Source organism: Anastrepha ludens, chromosome 6, assembly GCF_028408465.1.
Source record: "Anastrepha ludens isolate Willacy chromosome 6, idAnaLude1.1, whole genome shotgun sequence".
In the NCBI taxonomy this organism is placed as follows: Eukaryota; Metazoa; Arthropoda; class Insecta; order Diptera; family Tephritidae; genus Anastrepha; species Anastrepha ludens.
In genome coordinates this window covers 75335960-75360858 of record NC_071502.1, presented here as the reverse complement: position 1 = coordinate 75360858, position 24899 = coordinate 75335960, and the positions used below count along the sequence as shown (strand labels likewise).

Genomic DNA, 24899 nt, shown 5'->3' with positions numbered 1-24899 from the left:
AATGAATTCGACTTTGTTGGGTATTTTTACTATTTCCAATTCACGTAAATTTAAAATTCTTTAAGAGTTATAGTTCGTGCATTGCTCGTATAGCCATCAGTCCAGTAGTCATCCATATAACATATAAACGATATACGACTCTTGCGGCTTTTTCCTAGGACGTACATACGTTTGTCTCGCTTTCACTTAATGAATTTCGAAAAATTGTCATTTACATACAGCGTGAGAACAGTGCATGGAGAAGAGAGAGAAGAGAAAAATGGGAGAGTTTGACTACAAATCAAATAAGAATTAGAACATGAATACCGGTTCAAGAGCGTGTGCTCACAATAAACAAACAGCAAGCGTGAGTAATCAAGTCGGAAGTTCGAATATTCGAAATATCTGATATGGCCATAAATGTATGGACATTTTTTGAGTACGAATATCAATGGGAGAGTTTTTGCTGCGTATGTTTGTGTATTCGACTGTCTGGTTGATTGCTCCCCGTATGCATGCTTTTACTCACTAATTGTGCCTGTGCCACAGCGGCTCTTTGGACTCTTCTCGCGCCAAAGCAACACATATGGATTTGCACCACCGCTAACTGAATTTTCGGTTTTCTCCAGCGCATTGCGGCTGGCTATCTACAGCATTTCGGCTTACGATTGCTTATTGGCTACTCAATCGTCTCCAACAAAACGCGACCATCTCGCTCTCATCGCATATTTGCCGCATTTAGTCTTATTTATGCCGGCTAACATGCAACATAAGTGTTGTCGTTCTCGTGTATTAAATCGCGCGCAGCAAATATTATTATCGTCGCCGTTAATAAAAGCTGTAAATGCAAAACGTCGATGTCGTCATCGTCAGCAGCATCATCAATCTCTGTCGTCTTTATTCCGAAGAGTCGAGTCGAGTTTTTGCTATCGTGTTAATGTATAACAAGCATTTGTTGCTAAAAAGTGCAGTACTAGTTACTCACTAAAGAAGAATGAGAATAAGCAAAAACTGCTTTAAATAGCAGTAAAAATAGTGTAAAAAGTAAAGTGTTGAATTTAAAGAAATAATTTGTGAATTTGTAAATCAAATCTGTGACAAATCGATGGTCAGTACAGCGTTTTTAAAGTGGCGTGGAGGCAGGCAGTATTCAGTCGCTGGTCCATTAACTCCAGCAGACAATCGATAGAAGCAGCAGCTGTGGCGGCACCAGCAACAGCAAACAAGTGCACGCGAGAGCAGTGATATACATCAAACATTTTGGCGTTTAATTCACTTACGCGATAAAAGCTGGTTAGACAGAGTAGTAGAAGTTAGAGTGAACCGCGAATTTAAAATTAGAAAAAAAGTGTTATTGGATAATTACCCACCTATTCAGCGGTGAAGGAATTCAATAACAATAAAATATTAATAAAAAATAAGTCTTGTGTAATGCATACCGCAATCAGTTAGTGCAACTACGAGCCGGTTAATATGTACGCAATTTAGCATTCTACGCTACCCTGTAGTCAGAGCAGGACGCAGGTCCACTGCACTCGTATAAGTGAACATCTTTCCAAAACAAGTACGCACATCCTCTTGCAGGTATATATACCATGCGTATGTATGTATGCATATAGCAGTATAAGAATGCCTACATATGTGTATAAAGAAAGTAGTAAGTGAATAATATCATATATTAGCCGATAACCCTCGTAGCTAGTGCTGTAAACATATTACTTTATAATTTTAATTAATATATAATTTAATAATAAAATAATATTAATAATAACTTGAGTACCAAAAGAAATTAAATGCAATTTAGTTAATATCTGTAACACTGCAGTCAAAAGGAACATGAGAAGCGGCAGCAGCGGCGGCAAGCGAGCGAGCGCAAATGGATTGATAGAAAAAAAGCAGCAAAGCAAAAAACATACATACACATACGTCAGCAGCTGTCGCACAATATAAAGTAAAAATTAAACAAAAAGGTTTTGACCAACAATCATTTATATTGTGTGTGTGTGTGTATGTTTGTCATACAGGTGAAGTGAAGTGATAAGTGCCATTAGTGGTAGCATTACCAGTGTTTGTACCAGCGTCAGCAAAAAGTGCAAGTAGCAACAAAAAGACGCGCTAAAGAAAAAATAATAAAAATTCTGGTAAAAATAAATAAAAAGTGTGTAAATAACAAAGTGTGTAAATCAAACACAGACTTCGAACTAACAAACACAGTGAACAGCGGAAAACTCGCATAAGCGCTTACACACGTAGTAGAGAGAGAGCTATATAAAAAAAAAAGAAATGAAAAGTTAATAAAATTTCGAAAATATAGCTATATAAAACGGCTATATTCAGTGCTTAATATTGGCCGACGTGTGACCACACGATTACTTGAATATTTTTGGTTTGGGTGATTTATATGCTGCGATTGCCAGCAGAAAAGTGTTAACGAGTGTTAAAAATAAATCAATTTATATTAACTAATAAATACTACAAAAAATTTTTAAATAACCTATCACTACCGAGAAACATGCATTTAACCCAATTGTTTTAAATTTTATTCGACATATTTAATTTTGCAAAGTTAAACTGCCAACAAAAAAATAATCAAATGGAAAAATGGAACAAATTTTGCGCAGCTCGTGTCCCTCTTACATTGTTTTTAATAGTATCGTAAATTAGTACATATATATAGCAGTATTATTTTATATGTTCCAACTGTTTAATTGGTGCTTTGATATTATTTGATTTAAAATTTATGAAATAACACAAAGAAAATTCAATTGTGAACAAGGCAAAAAATAAAAATTACGAAAAAAAATTAAGCAAAAAAAGAAAACTAAAAAAATAAAAATGAAAACGCTGGCAGCTCCCATGTTCCACATTTCAAATTAACTGACTAAATCGCGCTTGTGGAGTTCTTCCTAATCAGTTGAATTTATTGAAAATAACAACAATCCGAAGGTAGATTATAGGTAATTTCAAAATAATATGAAAATTTTAATTCAAACTATTGAAATGTAAATACAATTTTTTTAATAAATTTATTACTTGGATGTGAAAAAAAATACTTTTATTCAAAAATATTTTTCGCGATTTCCTATGGATAATTTAATTTATTTATGCTTAAAATACGAGAAATATAAAATACGAATTATAATATTTCATGTTATAAACTTGAAGGATTTGTCAATCAATGGACTTATAATTTTCACGAAAATCACCCACCCCACTGCTTTTTCAGGAATGTACCTATGGGTGCGCTAATCGCCTTTAAATTATATTGATAGACGAGTGAATAAGAGTATAGGACGATTTTCTTCTTATTTCCCTCTCTTATAATACGCTGAGTTTGTTACTGAACGAATGATTAATATTTCGGTAAAAAATCGCACCTCGACAATCAATTGATCGAGATCGTTCGTATAACTTTTTGTCCCCTGTTTCTCGATGATCTCTTAATACGTAATAATACGTTTCTCGTAGAATTTCATTCGGCGTAGAGTTCCTGTGTGTAAAAAGCTGCGTTAAGTACCGGCATTGAATTCAACTTTTTTCCATTAAGATAGTTTTGCAGTAGTTTTTATTCATTCCCAGTCCTCCTAAAACAAGATCGTTACATGTTTGGGAGTCATTCTCTGCTTAGCTTTAAGCTTCACCTCACTTCATCCATATTTTTTTGCTGCATTGTTGCGGTATGGCGGCCGCCGTAGCCGAATGGGTTGATGCGTGACTACCATTCGGAATTCACAGAGAGAACGTAGGTTCGAATCTCGATGAAACACCAAAATTAAAAGAAAAAGAAAAACATTTTTCTAATAGCGGTCGCCCCTCGGCAGGCAATGACAAACCTCCGAGTGTATTTCTGCCATGAAAAAGCTTCTCATAAAAATATCTGCCGTTCGGAGTCGGCTTAAAACTGTAGGTCCCTCCATTTATGGAACAACATTAAGACGCACAGCACAAATAGGAGGATGAGCTCGGCCAAACACCCAAAAAGGGTGTACGCGTCAATTATATATATATAAAATGTTTTCTCTAAAAAAGTTTACACTTCGGCAGGCAATTGCAAACCTCGTAGTATATTTCTGCCATGAAAAAGTTCATAAATAACTATCTACCGATCGGCATAAAACTTAAGATCTCTGCATTTGTGTAAAGTCACGCACACTACAAATTAGAGGAGGAGCGTGCAACAAGCAACAAAAGATGAAACTCTCAATTATATGTATACATATACAGGGTTGCCCATATTCGACGGACCCATCTGGCAACCCTGTATATTTTGACAGAGACGTCAGATCGCTTAATGACATACCGCGTTGGAAGCGTCCGTCCAAGCAGATTTTTGCCATGGAACAGTACACGCCAAGCGAGCGCTCCCAAATTGTTGAAATTTACATTCAACAAAAGAAGTAAACTGTGAAAGAGGAAGAAGAAAAGAAAAGAATTGTGATGCCAATTATTCGGCGAAAGCGTATGAGGCAGTTCTGGTTTCAACAAGACGGCGCTCCACCACACACAGCACGCACAACAATCGATTTTGTGAATAAATTGTTTCCTCGTTGCTTGATGTCGAAAAATGGCGATTTTGACTGGCCACCACGTTCGCCCGGTTTAACGCCACCTGACTTCTTCTTGTGGGGATATTTAAAATCAAAGGTTTATGTTAATAAGCCAAAGACCAAAGAAGAGCTGAAGAACAACATCCGTAAGGAAATAGCCGCTATTCCAGCCGAAATGTTAGCTAAAACTATGGAAAATGCTGCAAAAAGGGCACAATACGCCGTACTGGCTCAAGGTGGCCATTTGAGAGATATCAAATTCAAAAAGTGATGTCAACAAATCTACTTGAACCAAATAAAATGATTATTATCGTCAACATCAAACAAATTGTGTTTTTCTTTGATTTAAACAAAAAAACACATGGGTCCATCGAATATGGGCAACCCAGTATGTAACACATGGCCTGAAAAGTTCCGGGCCTAACACTAGTTTTATTGCATCCATCTATTTTTCAGTTAGTACCTACTTTAGAAAGACAGTTGTTAAAATCTTATGTATTCAATTCATTAGTTCGTGAGTTATTATGCTATGATTGACGCTACTTTTGTGATTTTCAAAACAATGATCCAACAAAAAATTTCGTGTTTTAATTTTACACTGCTTCTTGATGGAAAGAAACACCGTTCAAGCGAAGCAATGGTTGAAAAGTGTTATGGGGACTCCGCTTAATCCGAAACAACAGTAAAACAATAGTTTGCTGACTTCAAACGAGGTTGTAGAGATACCGATGATGCACAACGGAAGGACGTCCAAATGAGGAGGTGACATCAGAAAATATCAAACAAATCCACAAAATCGTTTTGAATTATCCAAAAGTGAAGTTGCGTGTGTTAGCTGACACGGTAAAGATATCAAAAGAAAGTGCTGATTTTATATTGCATGAGCTTTTGACTATAGGAAAGCTCTGTTCGAAGTTGGTGCCGCGTTTGCTCACTATTGACTAAAAACAAGAACGTGTTGATGGCTCTGAGCAGTGGCTGGCCATGTTGAAACGTAATAAACGTGATTTTTTACGTCTATATGTTACAATAGATGAAACATGGATCCATCACTTCACTCCGGAATCAAAACGTTCGTCATCTGAGTGGACAGCAATTGATGAACCCCGTCCAAGCTTAACAATCGGCTGGAAAGGTTATGAGCTCAGTATCTGGGGATGTGCATTTTGTAACATTCATCGACTATCTTATGTACCATCATAGGGAAATACCATCATAGGGAAATACCATTAACAGTGAATATTATACAGCATTATTGGAGCGTTTGCAGGCCGAAATTGCAAAGTAAAGTCCGCATATGGCAAAGAAAAAAATGTTGTTTCATCAAGACAACGCACGGTGTCACAAGTGAATCCAAACAATGGCAAACATTTATGAATTCAACTTCGAATTCCTCCCACATCTATCGTATCCGCCAGATTTGGTTACCAGCGACTACTGGCTGTTCGCAGACCTAAAAAAATGCTCGCCGGTGATAAATTTAGCTCGACTCAAAAGGTTATCGCTCAAACTGAGGCCTATTTTGAGGCAAAAGATAAATGATTCCTCAAAAGTTGTATTGAAATGTTAGAGCGGCGCTAGAATAATTACGTTGTTCTTTATGAAAATTACGTTGATGAATACAGCTAATTTTGAACAAAATAAGTGAAGTTCAAGACTTTCAGTCCATATATTTTTTGGTGCGTATAATAATGGGGAAACTCGGTCGATAAAATTTTTCACCGGTGAATTTATACACAATTTTATTGAGCATTTAACAAGAGAAGTCTAAATCTCTATAAATTATTTTTCAACCGATATTTAGTGAATTTTCAAATGCACGACTGCATAGGCGTAACATATTTTCATTAATGTGTTGAATACTTCCGACGATTATAAATTTCACCAGCAATTCTCGTAGAAGGCAATTCGGTACAGAAAGGTGGCCGTACCACCTATGTTGCTATGTTTTTAACTGATACCTATGCAAAAATCACCGCGATGAACTTAGTATTGCCATAAATTATACCAAGTTTCGTGGCAAATTTCGCTTGTTAACAATGGAGTGAGGAGCTAAGGAAAATCGCATTGCTGTGATTGCATTACATAAGTGTGGTAAAAGTGCAAGTGAGATGTACGAATTGCTGGAAAAACTTAATATTTCGAGAGTGTTTGTTTAACGTACCATCAATCGTTCAGAATCAATCAATCAGACAGAAAAAGAAGTGGTCGTCTTCGCGTAGTTCGAACCAGTGCAGCCATAAAAGTCATTCGAGAAAAAAAACCCAGAAATCCCCTTATAAAGCAGAAATTATGTCCAGGGGAATGAATGTATTGACCAGATCCATGTCAAGACTAATTAATTATCTACACATGAAAGCCCTCCGTCGCTCAACTGGTAAAATTTTGATAACACGTTGGAAGAAAATTAGACTCGCAGATGCAAGCAGCTTCTTCGGTGGAATGCGGTCAACGGCCATGAAAATATTCTTTTCACAGATGAGAAAATTTTCACTGTTGAAGAAGTTTTTAAGAAATTTATGCTAAAACTTCTAAAGACACAAAAAGTGTAGGGAGGGTCTTGTAATGGGTTACATCGCTTCATTTCTGCAAAAAAGAGGTTAGAACCGGTGAAAAGTGTTCCAGGAGGATGTCTTAGAAGGTGAATCAGTTAAGCAGTACCTACTCTCCTCAATGGGGAGCGTTGGATCTTCCGGCAAGATTCCGTTCTAGCCCATAAGGCAAAAATACTCCAGCTGTGGCTAAAAACAATATTCCTGTGTTCATAGCCGCAGAAGATTGACCGTCTGGAAGTCCAGATCTGAATGCATTATACTATAGTTGTGGTCAGAATTGGAGCACATGACCTTTCGAAGACCTCACAGAAACTTGGGTAGTCTCAAACAATACATGTAATCCGTGCATTTGAAGGCTTGTGTGCAGGCAAATGAAAAAAGTTTTTTGTTGGTATTTACTTGAAAACAATATTCACAAAAAAAAAAAAAAAAAGTTGTACACGTGGGGTGCCTTTTATATGTCGGGATTAGAGAACAAAAACAAATTTTAATCATCGAAAATCACTTTATTGTTTTTCAAAATATTCTCCATGAAGATCTATACACTTTTGAATGCGTTTGAACCAATTGTCGAAGCACTTTTGCCACTCTGAATGAGGTACCTCCAAAACATGCATTCTGAATGCCGCAACCTCTTCTTCAGGTGTCGAAAAACGTTGACCTCTTAGTTTGTTTTTTACGTACGGGAATAAAAAGAAGTCATTCGGTGCCAAGTCAGGACTATACGGCGGATGACCCATTAATTCGATGTTTTGGGTGCTCAAAAATGCAGTTGTTTGAGCCGATGTGTGAGAGCTCGCATTGTCCTGGTGAAGAGTGATCCGTCTTTGGCGATTGGTTTTCCTAATTTCTTGGAAGACAACTGGCAAACAAATGGTTGTGTACCACTCAGAATTTACTGTTCCGCGTTGTTCTAGTGGTACGGTTGCGACACGTCCAGTCTTTCCGAAAAAACAAGCGACCATTTGCTTGGAAGTGCTTCGTGCGCGAACAACTTTTGTTGGATTTGGTTCATCTTGAAACACCCATACAGTCGACTGCTGTTTACTTTCGGGCTCATACGCGTAAATCCATGATTCATCACCTGTCGCGATGTCATAAACGTTTTTCGAAGTCCCGCGATCGTATTTTTTCAGCATTACCTTCGGCCAATCGACACGAGCCTTTTTTTGAGCGATTGACAAATTGTGTGGGATCCAACGCGAACAAATTTTTTTGACAGTCAAATGTTTATGCAATATTGAATGTATGCTGGTCCCACTAATGCCTAAGATTGTCTCAATCTCACGATAGGTCACATGACGATCTTGCAATATCAGTTCGCGCACAGCGTCAATGGTTTTCGGAACAACAACTGATTTTGGACGACCTTCACGAAATTCGTCTTGGATTGAACTACGACCACGACTGAATTCACCATACCATCGATAAACACTGGTCCTTGATGGAGCTTCATCGCCAAAAAATGAATTAAGTTCATCCATGCAATGTTGCTGAGTTAATCCACGTCGAAAGTTGTAAAAAATAATCGCACGAAAATGTTCACGATTTAATTCCATTTTTGGACCGAGATGAATCTTTTAAGTTACTGTAAACAACCCAAATAGCGCTGGTATTTCAAAACGTTCTGAGTACGTAAAAGCCAAAAAATGTCAAACTTTGCGATACAGCTGTCAGTTGCCAGATTGCAACACCAGGGTTGCCAAATCCCGACATATAAAAGGCACCCCTCGTAGTTTCATATCTATGACGGACTTAACTTGCAACACAACTTATGGCAGGTCTAAGTATGCGACTTTACTCCGATCACTATAGCAAATGAGGACGTCAATAATGATTAATTTTTACAATGAACATTGGCTCTTAATTCTGTGTATTTTATACACATACGTTACATATATTCGCGACACACTCTCTCATAAATCCAGTACACATCTGATTGATACAGTCACTAATTATTGCCACAGAAATTACTCAGTACTGAAAGCCTGCTGGTAAAAACCAAATGTTAATGAAAAACTAAACGCGGACACATTAATGTCTAGTCATTCTTACTCATTTACACTTCCAGCGAATTCGGCAAGTCAACGCGTTACAAATGTGGCGCTTGGCGTGTGGTTTGTGACCCACTGAAATTATTGTGCTTTCAACAAATGACTATCATTTGATATTATCACTCAAGACGCTTTTTGTTTTGGTTGTGTGTTGTTTCGTGTTTTTTGAAAAATACGATTAATATTTTTCCTTTCCACAGCTGGTAAAAAATTTGTTTTTTTTTTATTGTGAACTTTACTGTCGCACTTAATGTGTGCACATTTCATGTTACACTTTTATTTGCACTAAAAAACATGTTTACGCATTTCCCTAATAAATATAAGTAAATATTCTTATACAAAACTGAACTGACTTTCGGTCTTGTGTTGTTTTTGACAATTTGAAAATTGTTTAAATACTTCCTGCAATGCTTACCTTTTATCTAATTTTTTGGCACTTGGGTGCACGGAAAATGCTTAGAAAGGTACTAGGTGCTACTGTACAGAATGTCCAATAACAACATTACGGATTAAAAGCTAAATATAAAACAAATACTAATGATAAAAGTTTATTTCAATACCTATTACAAAGAAGACAATTCTTTTCGCTATACATTGACCGCTACCCTTGAATCTGGCTTCCGTACTTCGTGCTACTCGCTGGAGAAGAGATGTCTGAATGCCATTAACCTCGCCGACGATATTTTCTTTTAGTGCTGAAATGAGCGCTGCGTTTGTTTCGTAGACCTTACTCTTGAAGTACCCCACAGAAGGAAGTCCATCATGGATATGTCACCGAAGCGACTTATCAGTTGGTCAGGGAAGAAATCATACGACATCGTCATAGTCTCTCTGGCCGTGTGTGGCGTGGCGCCATCTTGCTGAAACCATGTGTGTGTGCTGAAGAAAGGATGTCCTTTCATTATTGTTTGAAAATAATTTTTCAGTGTGCGCCAATAAGGCACAACGTCCACAGAAATTGATTGCCCTCGACGATTTTCAAAAAAATATGGTGCAATTATTTCACTGCTTGGCAATGCACACTAAACCGCCACTTTGGGACTGTGAAAAATAAAGCAAATGTTTTTTAGAGCGCTTTGACGAGAACTGTTTTAAAAAAGGTTGGGCTGTAAATATTTTATGTGTATTTATAGACGTCTTCTATTCGCCATTTCTCTGGTCGCGATCTCTATGCGCGATTAACTTGACAAAAAATTTGCATGCGAAACAACAACAAGCTCATCGCCCCTAGGGAGTAGGGCTACCCCTCATTTAAGTCGTATAATTCACTATTCCAGCGTTGCCAATATACACTGGCCGGAAAAAGTACCGTACACAACGAAATGAAAGCAACATATTAAGAAATTCGTTGTAAAAAAACTAAAATATTTTAAACTTTTATGAGAAACGTTTATATTCTGGAGACTTTTGCCAGAGAAAACGTACGCGTCAAGTTAGGAGAAGAGAGCCCCAGGGGTAAAGTCCGAGAAGCAGCGAATCACGTTTTTTTGCTGTTCAAACGCCTCTGGATCCCACAAGCTTAAGCTTTTGGTAATTTGAAAGGCGAATAATCCACACTGTTTTAAAAACTTTCAGTGTCCCACCGACTATAAGAGCTCGAAATCCGCCTGGATGACGTCGACTATTTTCAAGCAATGGTTTCATGAGTCATTTGTTCCACAGATGAATATTCCTTTTAAGTTTTGTCTGATTTTTAAAGTTAACTGGTTGTGTTTTAAGGTTACATCGATTTTAAAGGAGAAAACCTTACCAATTAAAGCTCTCCTCCTAATAGACAACGCTCCTTCTCACCCAAATGAAGCTGAACTGACAACAAAGAATGGGCAAGTTTTGACGATGTTTATGCCACCAAAAGTTACTCCCCTCATTCAACCGATGGATCAGAATGCAATAAAAATCACTAAGTTGTATTACAGAGACAGCCTTCTAGCTTCAATAGCGGCGACAAAGTCTGATTTGCTCGAGTCGTTGAAAAAAATTAACCTAAAAACAGTTATAAATCTTTTGGATGCGGCTTGCTTTCGTATTGATAAAGCAACATTAGCTAAGTGCTGGAACAGTATTTTAAATTTTGCGGTAAACAATGATGATCCCGAAGATAATGTCCCGTTGGCGGTTTTAAAAGAAAAATGGGCAGGTGAACTTCGCACCTTGATGAGCAACACCGTCGATCTCCTTAGTAGTTTAAATCCTGAGGTTCGTTCGAGTTCGCATATATGCTCAAAGATATGTATGTGGGTTATTGAAAAAACTTTTTTTTTATTAAAAATTTCAGCTTGGATTCACGTTACCAGCCATTCATGAATGGAACGAAGATATCGAGGAGGGCAATGCAAATGACGATCATCAACAACAAGACGAATCCGATGACGACAGCTTTCAGAGCAACTGGAAAAAATTAAGCCGACTGAAGCAGTTGAAATTTTCAACAAGGCGTTAATATGGGCTGGTCATGAAGCCGTCGATCAGAAGGATATGAGTGTGCTAAGATGACTGATTTTTTTAAATAAAACTATCGTATGACTTAATTTTCAATTAATACTAGTATGTAACGAAAACAAGAATAAAATGTGAATTTAAATGTGAAAAAATATATAATATTTACTTAGTCTTTTTGGGAATTCCAAAACGTGAACACTTTTGTTAACGTGAACTGCCTTGGTTTGAATTAGATCACGTTATCGAGCGTTCGCTGTATATATATTAGGCCGGGTCGATTTGTGGGGAAGTAAAAAAATTGCCCATTGTTCTGTGAAAATCATATTCTAGGGATCAAAATAAGAAAATTTGCCGAAGGAACCAAACCTCTAAAACGAATTCTGATGTCCTCCAATTTGGGGCGAACTTTTTAGTTTCTTTTCTCAAGTAAAGGCCAAAAATGGTGATATTTTGAAATGTTTGTATGGGGAACCCCCCAGGGAAGTTCCAGGGGGTGTGCCACTGGCATGGGTGGATCGGCCGTCCAAAGTTAGTGGGGGTCGGTCATACATTTGGACTCGATTGGATCACTCTAAATGGGTCAAAGTGGGATTTTTCGTTGGACTAGAATACGATTTTCCCAGAGCAATGAGCGATTTTTAAATCGACACGCCCTAATATATATATACATACAATATATACAATAAAGAATATAGACATATATATTGTACAATAAAGAAATTTTTCAGAACTTTGCCTTGTTTCATTATCATTGAAAGTACGCTTAGTTTTCTTCATAGTGAACTAACCGATTGCGTGGTATACAATTTGTTTTACAAACAAACCAAAAAATATGCCTATTTCATTTTGTGTAGTAGACGTAGTAGGTAAATAACAAATATATACGTGTGTAAGTTGAATATCCTTTATTTCTTCTTCAACCATCCCTTACTTCAACCATCTTTTACTGTTCAGAATTGCCGATACTTTAAATGTAATATGGTTCTTGCTGACAAGAATTTGGATACAAATTGTCGGTAGAAAAAAAATCACAGTTCGCATTTCTGGCATCTAAATTCTATAATCACAGGCAATTGAAATTAGCTGCAGATTTTTATGAGCACATGCGTAGATATTTGTTTATACTTAGTTGTTGTTTATGCCTTTGCCGGCCGTATATTTTTAGCTTTAATTGCTTCTTGCTCTTCTATTTTTTATAGACGATAGATTTTTGTGTATGTATGTAGAGATTATTCTAAAAGAAGGCACAAGGAATGATAAAAGTAATACCTGATTAAGAAAAACTAGCTGAACTCTTGAAATTGGAAAATCGTTTAGGTAGAGAAGCAACAAAAACGAAACATAGAAAAATAGAGAACCAAGAACGGAAACCAGATAATAATGAAGTTTGCTTCTCTAACGATCAGCATATCGGTGACTCTGCTCTGGTGGCGATTGAGTGGGGTCAACAAAAAAAAAAAAAGAGAATTCTATAGATGCGTACGCTTGTTTGAATGTATGTATGTATTATGAATATGTATTTGTTATATGTATATTGCAGCGTGTAATAAACGTTAGCGCTGAGCATGTACAATGAGTTGAAAATAGGTACGCATAGTCCATCTGCGTTCATCTTACAAATATTTTTAAGTTCATTAAAAACACAATATAAATTTATAGTTGAATACATATTTTATTTATTATTTCTTCATTACTTTCTTAAGCTACAAAAGCAAAAGAAAATAACAAAATTCCTCATACAGATGAAGTGCTCCAGCTTCCTCGTGAGACACGTGTAAACTTGGCACAATTACGTTTTGGATATTGTAGCAGGTTAAACTCCTACTTATCCAGAATTGGCCCCGACATACCAAACATATGTCTAGCATGTGAAAGCACCCCGCGCGACACTAGCCACCTTTTCTCATGCCCTATCAAACCCACTCGTCTAACACACCTCTCCCTCTGGACCCAACCTGTCGAAACAGCAAGTTTCCTGGGTCTACCTTCAGCGGAGTTAGAAGAAGCCGACCCCGGTGATTTACACTACACTGACAAGGTTTAGTATTGCTGCTACAACAACAACAAGATTCCTCATTTAATTTTTTGCATGCCGGTAAGTAATTGCAGTGACATGCAAGTAAAGCAAGCTAAAAGTCTGCGTTCAAACATATGTACAGAAAGATACGAAAACAACTTTGTAAGTAATATACAAAAACGAAAATTTTTATTTTATTGGATAGCCACAATGTTTTAGGTCTTCACTCAATCTATTTAGCGTTCAGTATACTAACTTCTTCGTTTTCTCAGTTCTAATCTTTCTTTTCTGCCGACATAACACGTCGCAATGCCACCTTACTTGTTTTAAGATGCTGTCGAATTCTTTTTTCTAAAATATAGGATTTGTTCACCCGACTGTTGGTTCTAATTCCTGTTTCAAATTCCTTTTCGAATTCCCCCAATTAACCATTGTCGATTAAATACATTCTAGCTCCCCCACACCACTTGCCGCCATGCATCCATAACTAGTAGTTTCCGCACAAATACTTTTTTTAAATGTTTGGTCTAAGTTTTCAAAAATTTTTAATTCGGGGGTTAACCTTTGCCATTATGATTATGCTGCGCTGGGCTTAGATTTTAAAATTGTTTTTTTTTTTTGTCGGGACAGACTAGGAAGTACAGCACTCAGACACAATTAAGTCCATTGTACTGCACTCGGGCTTCCTTTTTAATTTTCGTTAAATCTACTCGACCTCCGAAGAATTCTCAGTAGATCTTGTGGTGCCAAGCAGCCAAGGTGGTCGCTTCTTAATACATCAGTGCCAAAGACCTCAAGCCTGATTCGAGCAAAGGCTGGGCAGATGTACAGAATTTGGACCGCCGGCTCATCCTTCTCTTCACATGCTGGGCAGAGTGCACTGTCATGTGCTTGACCCATAGAAAGTGGCCGTCATCAGTCCAACCAGCTGCCTACAGTCCCTTCTGCTTAATGACAGGAGGATCTGCGACAGTCGATCGGACATGACAGGTAACATCATTTTATCTGCATCCTTTCTCAGCCTGCCAAGCTCGCCTGTGGGTTAGAGTAATCCTTTTGCTAACCGTGGCTTTGATGGCTGCAGCAGAAGGGAGTGGCCGAACGGACTCCGGGCCAAGGAATATTACCAATATTACGCATTGGTATACATAACGCGTTATTTACTATATTCTTACGGCTTTTTTACTGACTCACCGTAGATGATGCTTAAAAGTCATTTTCGAGCCAATGAGTACTCCCAGATATTTGATATATGGCTGCGACCTTATGTCAGCTACCGTAATCACTAACTCTTCGCGTACCCGTCGTGTTGCCAGTAATACGACTTCAGTTTTTTAGGCTGCAAGTTCACATTTCCAAGCCAACTTCTAATTCTTACAATTGCATCGTTGCAGCACGTCCAGATGATTTCCCACTACTACCAACGCAATATCGCCCGCGTACCCAATGAGGGTAGCATCTTCAGGAAGGTCAAGCTTGAGGATACTGTCATATATAGCATTCCAAAGTGTTGGGCCAAGCTCCAAGCCTTGTGGAACACCGCCAGTTACTTGACGTGTGCCTATTCCGTTATCAGTATCATAAAGCAAGAGCCTGTTTTCAAATCATCTCATCTCATCATCAAATAATATCAAGATAGATTTTTTGCAGGTATATCAGCACGGCGAAACCTCTCAGTGCAGCTTGCCGAGCTGAACGCATTTTTTATGGCTAAGGTAAAACCAGCGCAGTATTTCTATGTGCCACCCTTCCATTTCCTGCCGCTAGTGGCTTGACAAGCAATACTCATTACAGCTTGTACTGCGTCCACGGTTGAACGGCCTTTTCTAAACCCTTATTGATTTGGGAAAAGCCCTGTTGGTTTCTCTAGAAACTCTAGCATTCTGGTACATATAATATGATGCGCTCTGGTGCTTTGCCGAGTGTATCTAGCATACACAGTGGACGATATGACGATGGATGGTCCAATAACGTCCTCCTGACTCCCACGAGAGGGAGTCTATTCATCCAGACCACTAATGCATAGGTGATAATAGGTGTAGACCCATAGGACCTTGCTAGGAGAAAGATCCCACGTTTTCCCAAAAACACTTGCACTGCCAGAAGGCTGTCAGTGCTTTGGATGTCTTTGTTTAAACGTGTGATTTCCAGAAGATTTTACTATCGAGGATTACTCCAAGATATTTCATTTCTTAAGATGGATTGCGACTCCTTTTAGCTTAGGTAGATCGAGTTCATCAAGCTTCCTCCTTCTGGTGAACAGGACAATGCCAGTCTTGGTGGGATTTGCCGATAACCTATTCGCACAGTACCAAGTGTCAATAATATCCATAGTTTTCTGCACTTTCCTACAGTTGTTCATAAGCGAAGGGCCTGTTACCGCACCTAATCGAAAGTCGAATGTAGAGGGTCCGGCACTCGAACTCTAACCAACTTCAGACCACTCGCGCAGGTGATGCACGGGCGACTTGAGCGAAATCCCCCACGAAGTGCCAATCATATGGAGAAAGAACTGAAAATATCTGAGCGTCCGCATCCGCCGCATACTGAAAAATAAAAATGATCTCAAAGTCAAGCCTTACAAAATCCAAACGGCGCTTGATCTCACACCAAAGCAGCAACAAGTCAGACTTGAGAGAGCGAAGGAGTTGCTTCGCTTGGATGAAAGCTGTCAATATCCGAACTTTGTGTTTTCTGACGAGAAAATTTTTCAAATTGAGCAATTCGTAAACTCCCAAACCGATAGGGTTTATTTGACCGACCGTTCATACGAGAATTTGAGTCATTGATTGACCACCAGGAGCCAGCATCCGCCACAGGTAATGATTTGGGCCGCTGTAACCGCAGATGGGCGCTCTCCATTCGTTTTCATCGAGCCTGGCGTTAAGGTAGATACGAAATATTATCGGAAAAGTATTCTGGAGGCCGTATTCTGTTTTGAAGCCGTGGACAGACAAACATTTCGGTGGCAGACTACGGACATTTCAATAGGACTCGGCACCGTCTCACAAAGCTCTAGTGTACTAAAAATGGCTAGAGAATCCGATGGATTATTCCCTTTGGGCCGTTTTGGAGAACAAGGTCCGAGTTAAGCAAAAAAAAGAGGAAAAAAAGAAAACAAGAACATTTCTCACATTATTTCGTACATAACCATAAGTATGATAATTCCAGCGGCCGCCGTAGCCGAATGGGTTGGTGCGTGACTACCATTCGGAATTCACAGAGAGAACGTAGGTTCGAATCTCGGTAAAACACCAAATTAAGAAAAACATTTTTCTAATAGCGGTCGCCCCTGCCAGGCAATGGCGAACCTCCGAGTGTATTTCGGCCATGAAACAGCTCCTCATAAAAATATCTGCCGTTCAGAGTCGGCCTGAAACTGTAGGTTCCTCCATTAGTGGAACAACATCAACACGCACACCACAAATAGGAGGAGGAGCTCGGCCAAACACCCAAAAGGGTGTACATGCCAATTTTATATATACATACATATACATATATATATAATATATTATTTTATTTGTGAAACTAAATTGTGTGAATAATTTTGTCCCTAAAAATATGAAGAATTCTGTGATTTTTGTTAATTTTTCATTTGTGGAGGAAAGTTTTGTTAAGTTTGCGTTATTTTTAAATAAACAATAAAATTGTGTATTTTTCTTAGAATAACATTTTTAATTGCATTAATTTTTTTTCTCAAGATATATGTAGCTTATCGAATGAAAGGCGAAGTGTTTCAAAAGCATGCAGCAAAACAATTCGCTGCATATAAAATTCCTCAAGCACTAAAAGCGTGTGTTTGTGTGTTGTTTAATTTTTTGCATATTTTATGTGCGCGAGCACATTTTAAGAACTTATTAACATTTGTATGTATGTGTATGCATTTGCGCACAATGCTTTGCTTCACTTTCCTCTTCTTGCATCTCCATCCTGTTGTACTGTGACTTGCTTTATTTACGTGTTTGTGTGCACACAAAAACAGGTGCATTATTTTTGCTTTGTTTTCATTGTTGAGGTTCTGCTGCCTGGTGCAATATCTTCTCTCCTTTTGCTGCGATGCTTGTTTGCTTTTCACTGATTTTCACACGAGTGCTACATACCACAGTAGCACGCACAAATAACCAGCAAGCAATCTGCTAGTACAACAACAATTCTGGCGGTAGCACAGAAAAAACAATGTAAGCAATATCAGCTATAATAAAAATTGAAGTATATGCAACACGCAACACATATCAGCAAAAAATTTAATTTCACTCGCTTCTCATTATCACTTCTTAGACTTATTTTCGTCTTGCTCATCTTCGCTTTAATCACAGCCACCGTTCATCAACCGATTTGTTGCAAGCACGCTGTACGGTGTTATCGTGAACTTGATTTGTCTCTATTACCTCTCTATGTTCTCCCCCTTCTACACTACTCAATTATAATCACCTCATTTCACATTTTTCATGCGTTGCCTCTGTTATTCTTCTGTCTACAAAAACTCTCTGTGTGCCACGTCTTCACAGATTTGTTTACATTCGTTTTTTTTGCTAGTTTGTGCATGCAACCAATCTCATGATGCATGGCCACATACGCCATGCTTACATTAGTTTACTTTGCGTATATGTTTTTTATACACTTCGCATTCTAATCCCAACACCGGTTCCTCCTTTCTCATCTCATTAGTATATCATGTAGTGAAAACATATGTTCCTGGTATTTTCTGTACTTTTCCTTTTCCAAACACTCACTTTATTTCAGCGCACATCTCTTTCGTTCTCTGTGCATTTTATTTTGCTTTTCAAATTGGATTTTCCGGACTTACCGTTGTTTGTTGTTGAACACACTCCTTGCTTTCCACAGACTTGTCGCATGGACTCATTAGCACGTATTTATAGGCATTTCCTTTTTTGCACATTTGTGCCACTTCATGTTCGAGAGGTTGTCGCTGTCAGGGGCAGCTGTAGAATGTGTATGTATACACGTATAGCCGTTATGTGATAGGTATGTTGGATGTTCAAAAAAAAGCGTGAAATCAAAATTGTTGCAACTGTGATGCTAAGATGTAGCATGGAAAGAGTGTCATTTATTTACAAGCCATTTTTGTTGTTATTATTTATTATTATCTTTAGTACGCATTTAACGTGTGGCTATTGTTTTCAAACTGCTCGATGAACAGTGAAGGGTGACTTCAGTAGAGTAACAACAACAACACATAGATGTAATATAAATATATATATTTTTTTTTCTTTCAATCTGCTGGTTCGAATGTGAAAATTTTAATCAGAAAGCAATCAAATAAACAATGCATCATCAAAGAAGCAGCACACTTTGATATTCAAATCAGTAAATCGCAAGAAAAAAAAAAAACAAATCAGTTGTAGCGAAGCACCTTGCGTGGGTTCGCCTTGACAGCAGTGAAATGAATTAAATTTAGGAATTAAACGTACGTGCACATATGCAGTAACTAGCAATAAATCCACAAAACTAATCTACCCGTTTACATATGGCAGATTAGCTAACTCCAAGATTGACAATCACCTGTCAAAACTGCTTTGAAAAGTTTTTTTCATAGAAATTGATAAATTTCGATATTACATTTTATAATAAGTAATAAGTGGCCAAAGCCTTTATACATGGACATATCGCACCCTAAATACAAAAGGGTCACAACTCAAAATTTTCCACACTCGAGCTTGACTTGTTTACAGTAGCACAGAAAACAAACTATGTGACATATCACGCTGAAATTTGCCATGTAAGCTTATAACAGTCCTACCAAAAAACAAAAAATTTATTTTTGCCATATGCCATCCGTGGACCGTTTTATTGATAACGTCTCGTTCATATTTGAGCAGAAGGTACATTTTGAGTTGTGACCCTTTTGTATTTAGGGTGCGATATGTTTTTTTCTGTTATTTGAATACATAATTAATAATACCTAACAAAAAGTTTATTAGAATTATGTCTACAAACCTGTGGTTTTTTGGCGGCGTCCATTTTGTTTAATTTTTAATTTGACGCTTCTCTTTACATTCGTAAAAATCGTTATCTATAACACAGAAAACACAGGGTTGTATGTAAGAAAGTATGGTAATAATCTAGGATTATTTTATAATCTCAGATTTCGATATTACCCATCGCTTTTTAATTACGGATTGGGAGTGCACGAAAAGTAGATAATCTATGTAGTTAATGATACCTATAGTATCTATATGTGAACGAATTTTAAGAGAACAAATGAGATTGTCTAATGAAATATTCGATTTGTGTAAGCAAAAGTTTATGGATATGAGAGAGATAAAAACCAAAACGCTCTCATATAATCTGGGTCGTTGGTCGCAACTAACTATTCGGCCCAGGCTAAATTTACGTCTATTCAAAAGTAAAGGTTGGTTAAGTTTCAAGGGCCGGGGTTGATTTTGAATAAAATAAAATTTTTTTAGGAAATTATTGTCATTTCTCTTTATTATGATAATACTGGTATGGCTCAGTTACGTGTGGAACAAAATATCGGCCAAATGGCCGCCGCGGCCTCGGCGGCACACCTCCATCCGATGGTCCAAATTTTCGATGACGCTGAGGCATGAGGTTCTATGCCGTTAATGTGCCGAATTATCTTATCCTTTAGCTCTTGAATTGTTGCTGGCTTATCGACGTACACCTTTTCTTTCAAATAACCCCAAAAAAAGAAGTCTAACGGTGTCAAATCACATGATCTTGGCGGCCAATTGACATCGCCGCGACGTAAAATTATTCGGCCATCAAATTTTTCACGCAAAAGAGCCAATGTTTGGTTAGCTGTGGAACAAGGGGCACTCTCCTGTTGAAACCACATATCGTCCACATCCATATCTTCCAATTCGGGCCATAAAAAGTTCGTTATCATCTCACGATAGCGAAAACTATTCATAGTAACTGCCTGACCGGCCTCTTTTTGGAAAAAATACGGCCCAAGGATGCCGCATTGGTTTTTCGGCAATCACTCTTGGATTATCATTCGCCCAAATTCGGCAATTCTGCTTATTGAGGAATCCACTGAGGTGAAAATGTGCCTCATCACTGAAGGTGATTTTCTTCACGAAGTGCGCGATATGCATCTTGATTTGAACGCCCGTGTATCTTTCCATGGTGCAAATTGAGTTAGTCTGAAATTGAAAAATCAAATGAAATGAATCAACTGTAACGGACTAACAAGCAAGATAGATGAGATCACCTACTCCATGAGCCGACACGAAATCCCAATAGCTGCGGTCCAAGAGACCAAGCTGCTCGCTTGCTCTCCCCTGATAACCAGGGACGGCTATAACGTACACGAACAAGATCGCGAGCGAGGCAACGGTGGTGGCCTAGCGTTCATAGTCCACCATGCAGTGCAGTATCGTTTGATCGATGAAGGCATCGACCGCAGGGACAACTTCTTAGAATGTCAAAGCATAGCTGTCCGATCAGGCGATGCCGAGCTCGAAATTTTTAATATGTATACATACCCCCTGTCATCTGCTGCCCGGCCGGATATCACCCTGGTATTGGTGTGCTCATCAGAGGTGAAAACCGATTGGTTGTATGTGACTTTAATGCGCATCTCGATCTTTGGCATTCAAGCCTACTAAACGATCGTAGGGAACATCAATTGGCAGAGCAGATAGACGATTCGACATTCAAGTATTGACGAGTATATCCCTTGACCGAAGGCACACTACAAAAATTCTCCTCCTCCAATTTTGGAGTGCGTCTTGTTGTTGTTCCACAATTGGGGAATTCATTTTTATAGTAAAATTAAAGTTATTACCACAATTACATTTATAATTTTAATTGATAATAACAACTACAATGACAATTACAGTTTCAGTTATAATTGTATCTGCAACTACACTTACAATAACAAATACTATTCCAATTCCAATTACCAAACAATTGCAATTACCAATACAATTAAATTTGATATTATACATAATTACAATCACTATTACGTTTACTATGAGCAGCCGCCATAGCAGAATGGGTTGGTGCAAGACTATCATTCGGAAATTAGAGAGAACGTAGGTTCGAATTTCGGTGAAAGACCAAAATGAAGAAAAAGTTTTTTCTAATAGCGGTCGCCCCTCGGCAGGCAGGGACAAACCGCCGAGTGTATTTCTGCCATGAAAAAGCTCCTCATAAAAAATATCTGCCGTTCGGAGTCGGCTTAAAACTGGCTCCATTTATGGAACAACATTATATGTACATATATATAATTGGCGCGTACACTCTTTTTGGTTGGCGTGCGTCTTGATGTTTCACGTGCTAACACGTGTTTAATTAATTGTTGTTTGCTTTTAGTCGTTCGTTAGTTATAGCGTCGCAAACATGGAGCAAAATAAAGAGAAAATACGGCATATTTTACAGTACTACTACGATAAAGGCAAAAATGTATCTCATGCTGCCAATAAAATTTGTGCAGTTTATGGACCCGATACAGTTTCCATTTCCACCGCACAACGATGGTTTCAACGTTTTCGTTCTGGTGCAGAGGTGATCGAAGATGCGCCACGGTCCGGAAGTCCTGTCGTCGAAAATTGCGATAAAATCGCTGAAGTGATCGAAAGAGACCGGCATAGTAGCAGCCGTAGCATCGGCCAAGAGCTGGGCATGAGTCATCAAACCGTTATAAACCATTTGAAGAAGCTTGGATTCAAAAAGAAGCTCGATGCATGGGTGCCACACGACTTGACGCAAAAAAACATTTTTGCCCGTATGGATGCATGCGAATCGCTTCTAAATCGCAACAAAATCGACCCGTTTTTGAAGCGGATGGTGACTGGCTATGAAAAGTGGGTCACTTACGACAACGTGAAGCGCAAATGGTGTGGTCGAAAAGCGGTGAAGCTGCCCAGACGGTGGCCAAGCCTGGATTGACGGCCAGGTTCTTCTGTGTGTTTGGTGGAATTGGCAGGGAATCATCCACTATGAGCTGCTCCCCTAGGGCCAAACGCTCAATTCGGACCTGTACTGCCAACAACTGGACCGCTTGAATGCAGCACTCATCCAGAAGAGGCCATCTTTGATCAACAAAGGCCGAATTGTCTTCCATCAGGACAACGCCAGGCCACACTCATCTTTGGTGACGCGCCAGAAGCTCCGGGAGCTCGGATGGGAGGTTATTTTGCATCCACCGTATAGTCCGGATCTCGCACCAAGTGATTACCACCTATTTCTGTCCATGGCGAACGAGCTTGGTAGTCGGAAGTTGTCCACAAGAGAGTCCTGTGAAAATTGGCTCTCCGAGTTTTTTGACAATAGGGAAGCGAGCTTCTATAAGAGGGGCATTATGAAGTTGGCATCTCGTTGAGAACTCGTCATCGAACAAAACGGCGCATATTTGACTTAAATCGCAGTATTATAACCAATTTTATGAACAATTGAAAATTCAATAAAAATACCGCAAGACTTTTTTGACAACCTTATATTACGTTTACTATCCGATCACAAATACGGTTACAAAATCGACCTCCATTTTTACATTATCACATATCACGGTTTCAAACCAGTTATCACTCTCGTTTATTTGAAGTAAAATAAAATAATAAAAACAAACCATGAAAATGTGTTAAAAACAGTTAAAAGAAAATGCTGCGTTTACATGTTTTTAGTTTTTCTCTACTCTACATTCATTAACACTGAAATATTCACAGACATACACATATACTAGAATGTACGTGTATATGTACTCGTGTGCGTCTCGTTACTTTATTTATTAATTTTTGGTAACACAACACTAAAGAACCGAATTCGAAAGGGGAGTGTAAGCCAGCGCCACCAACAAAAGGTAACTGACCTGAAATTTTTGTAGACAAGTAAAATGTTTTCATATTGGCTTTGCCTTCCTAGTTTTTCTTCACATTCACAGTTGCTGTTGTCGTTGTTAACTCTTACTATTGGTTGACTTGGTAATGAGAAGAAGAAAAACCAGGTAAATGAAATGCGAAGGGGTCAAATGACTGAGAATAGCCATCAAACGTGTGCTATACATATGCGTTGAGGTTTACATATGTATGTATGTATATGCGTATACAACAAATAAAGTTAATCGAAGTGAATGTTGGTCAAAGGGAAGTAGTTGAGTATATTCATATGCATGTACAGCGATAGTAGGGTGAATATGACTGGCATTAATAAACTGTCGAAACTAAAACAAGCTGTACAGGCATGTTCTGTAAATCGTATGGTTCGAGATAGGTCCGATTTGCGAAATATGTTTGAATATTTGTAATGAAAACAATACGTTTTTCAAATTGACACTGCTAAAACACTTTATTTGAGTTACATCCAATGTTTTAGTGTCAAATTTTTGCCTTTTTCTTAAGAAATCTCCGAAATAGGCTTTGTAAATCGCACTAGTTTAAAATCATTCGATTTGTAACGGTTCTGCGTTACCGGAATGACTCGGAATATGGCTCTACAAATTTTTCATGAACAAGAGCAAATAATACGGGAAATAGAAATTCATATGTGTAAACTTGCTCTAACTTTCTTTAACAAAGAGTTGAGAAGATAAAAGAGTGTTACCAGAAAGGAACACTGTTAGATAATCAAGAACCCCAACTGAGGTAAGCCTTCAAAAAGGCCTCTTGAAAGATCATACAAATATAGAATATGGCAAAATCGTCGTTGTTGTTGTTGTTGCTGTTGTTGTTGTAGCAGCATAAACATTCCCCATACCAGGTGTATACCTATGAACTGAGACTTTTTTTTTTTCAATGTCAAAAAATGGTTACAAATCTAATCTTCAAAATAATAGTCATCGCTAGGCAATTTGTGGATACCGCGCCAAAAAAATTGACCGCATTCGGCCGCAAACCAATCATCGAGCCATTTTTTGGCTTCTTCGTGAGAATTGAAGCGCTGCTCCGAAAATGCGTGGCCCATCGATGCAAACAAATGATAATCGGAAGGCGCCAAGTCTGGTGAGTAAGCCGCATGCACCAGCGGTTCCCAATTGTACGTCTCCACCAATTCCCGGGTCGCTCTTGTTCGATGTGGCGGTGCATGTGGTAGTGCATTGTCATCGAGAAAAATTACTTTGTAACGCCGTTTAGCATATTCTGGGCGTTTTCGGTGTATAGCGCTGTTCAAATCGGCCAATTATCGTTGGTAGCGTGCACCGTCAACTGTTTCACCTGGTTTTAATAGCTTGTACCAAATCATACCACGCTGATCCCAGATAACACACAGCATTACCTTGCGGCCGAAGCGATTTTTTTTGGCGTTGTTTTAGGCTTGTGGTCGGGCGGAAATACACCCATTTTTCATTACCCGTTACGATTCGATGCAAAAAAGACTTCCT

General features: G+C 38.4%; 1 pseudogene; it reads left to right on the top strand.

Moving 5' to 3' along the window:
• Positions 1 to 298: 298 nt before the first annotated feature.
• On the top strand, positions 299 to 21570 carry LOC128867117 (jerky protein homolog-like; annotated as a pseudogene).
• The last annotated feature ends 3329 nt before the right edge of the window (positions 21571 to 24899 follow it).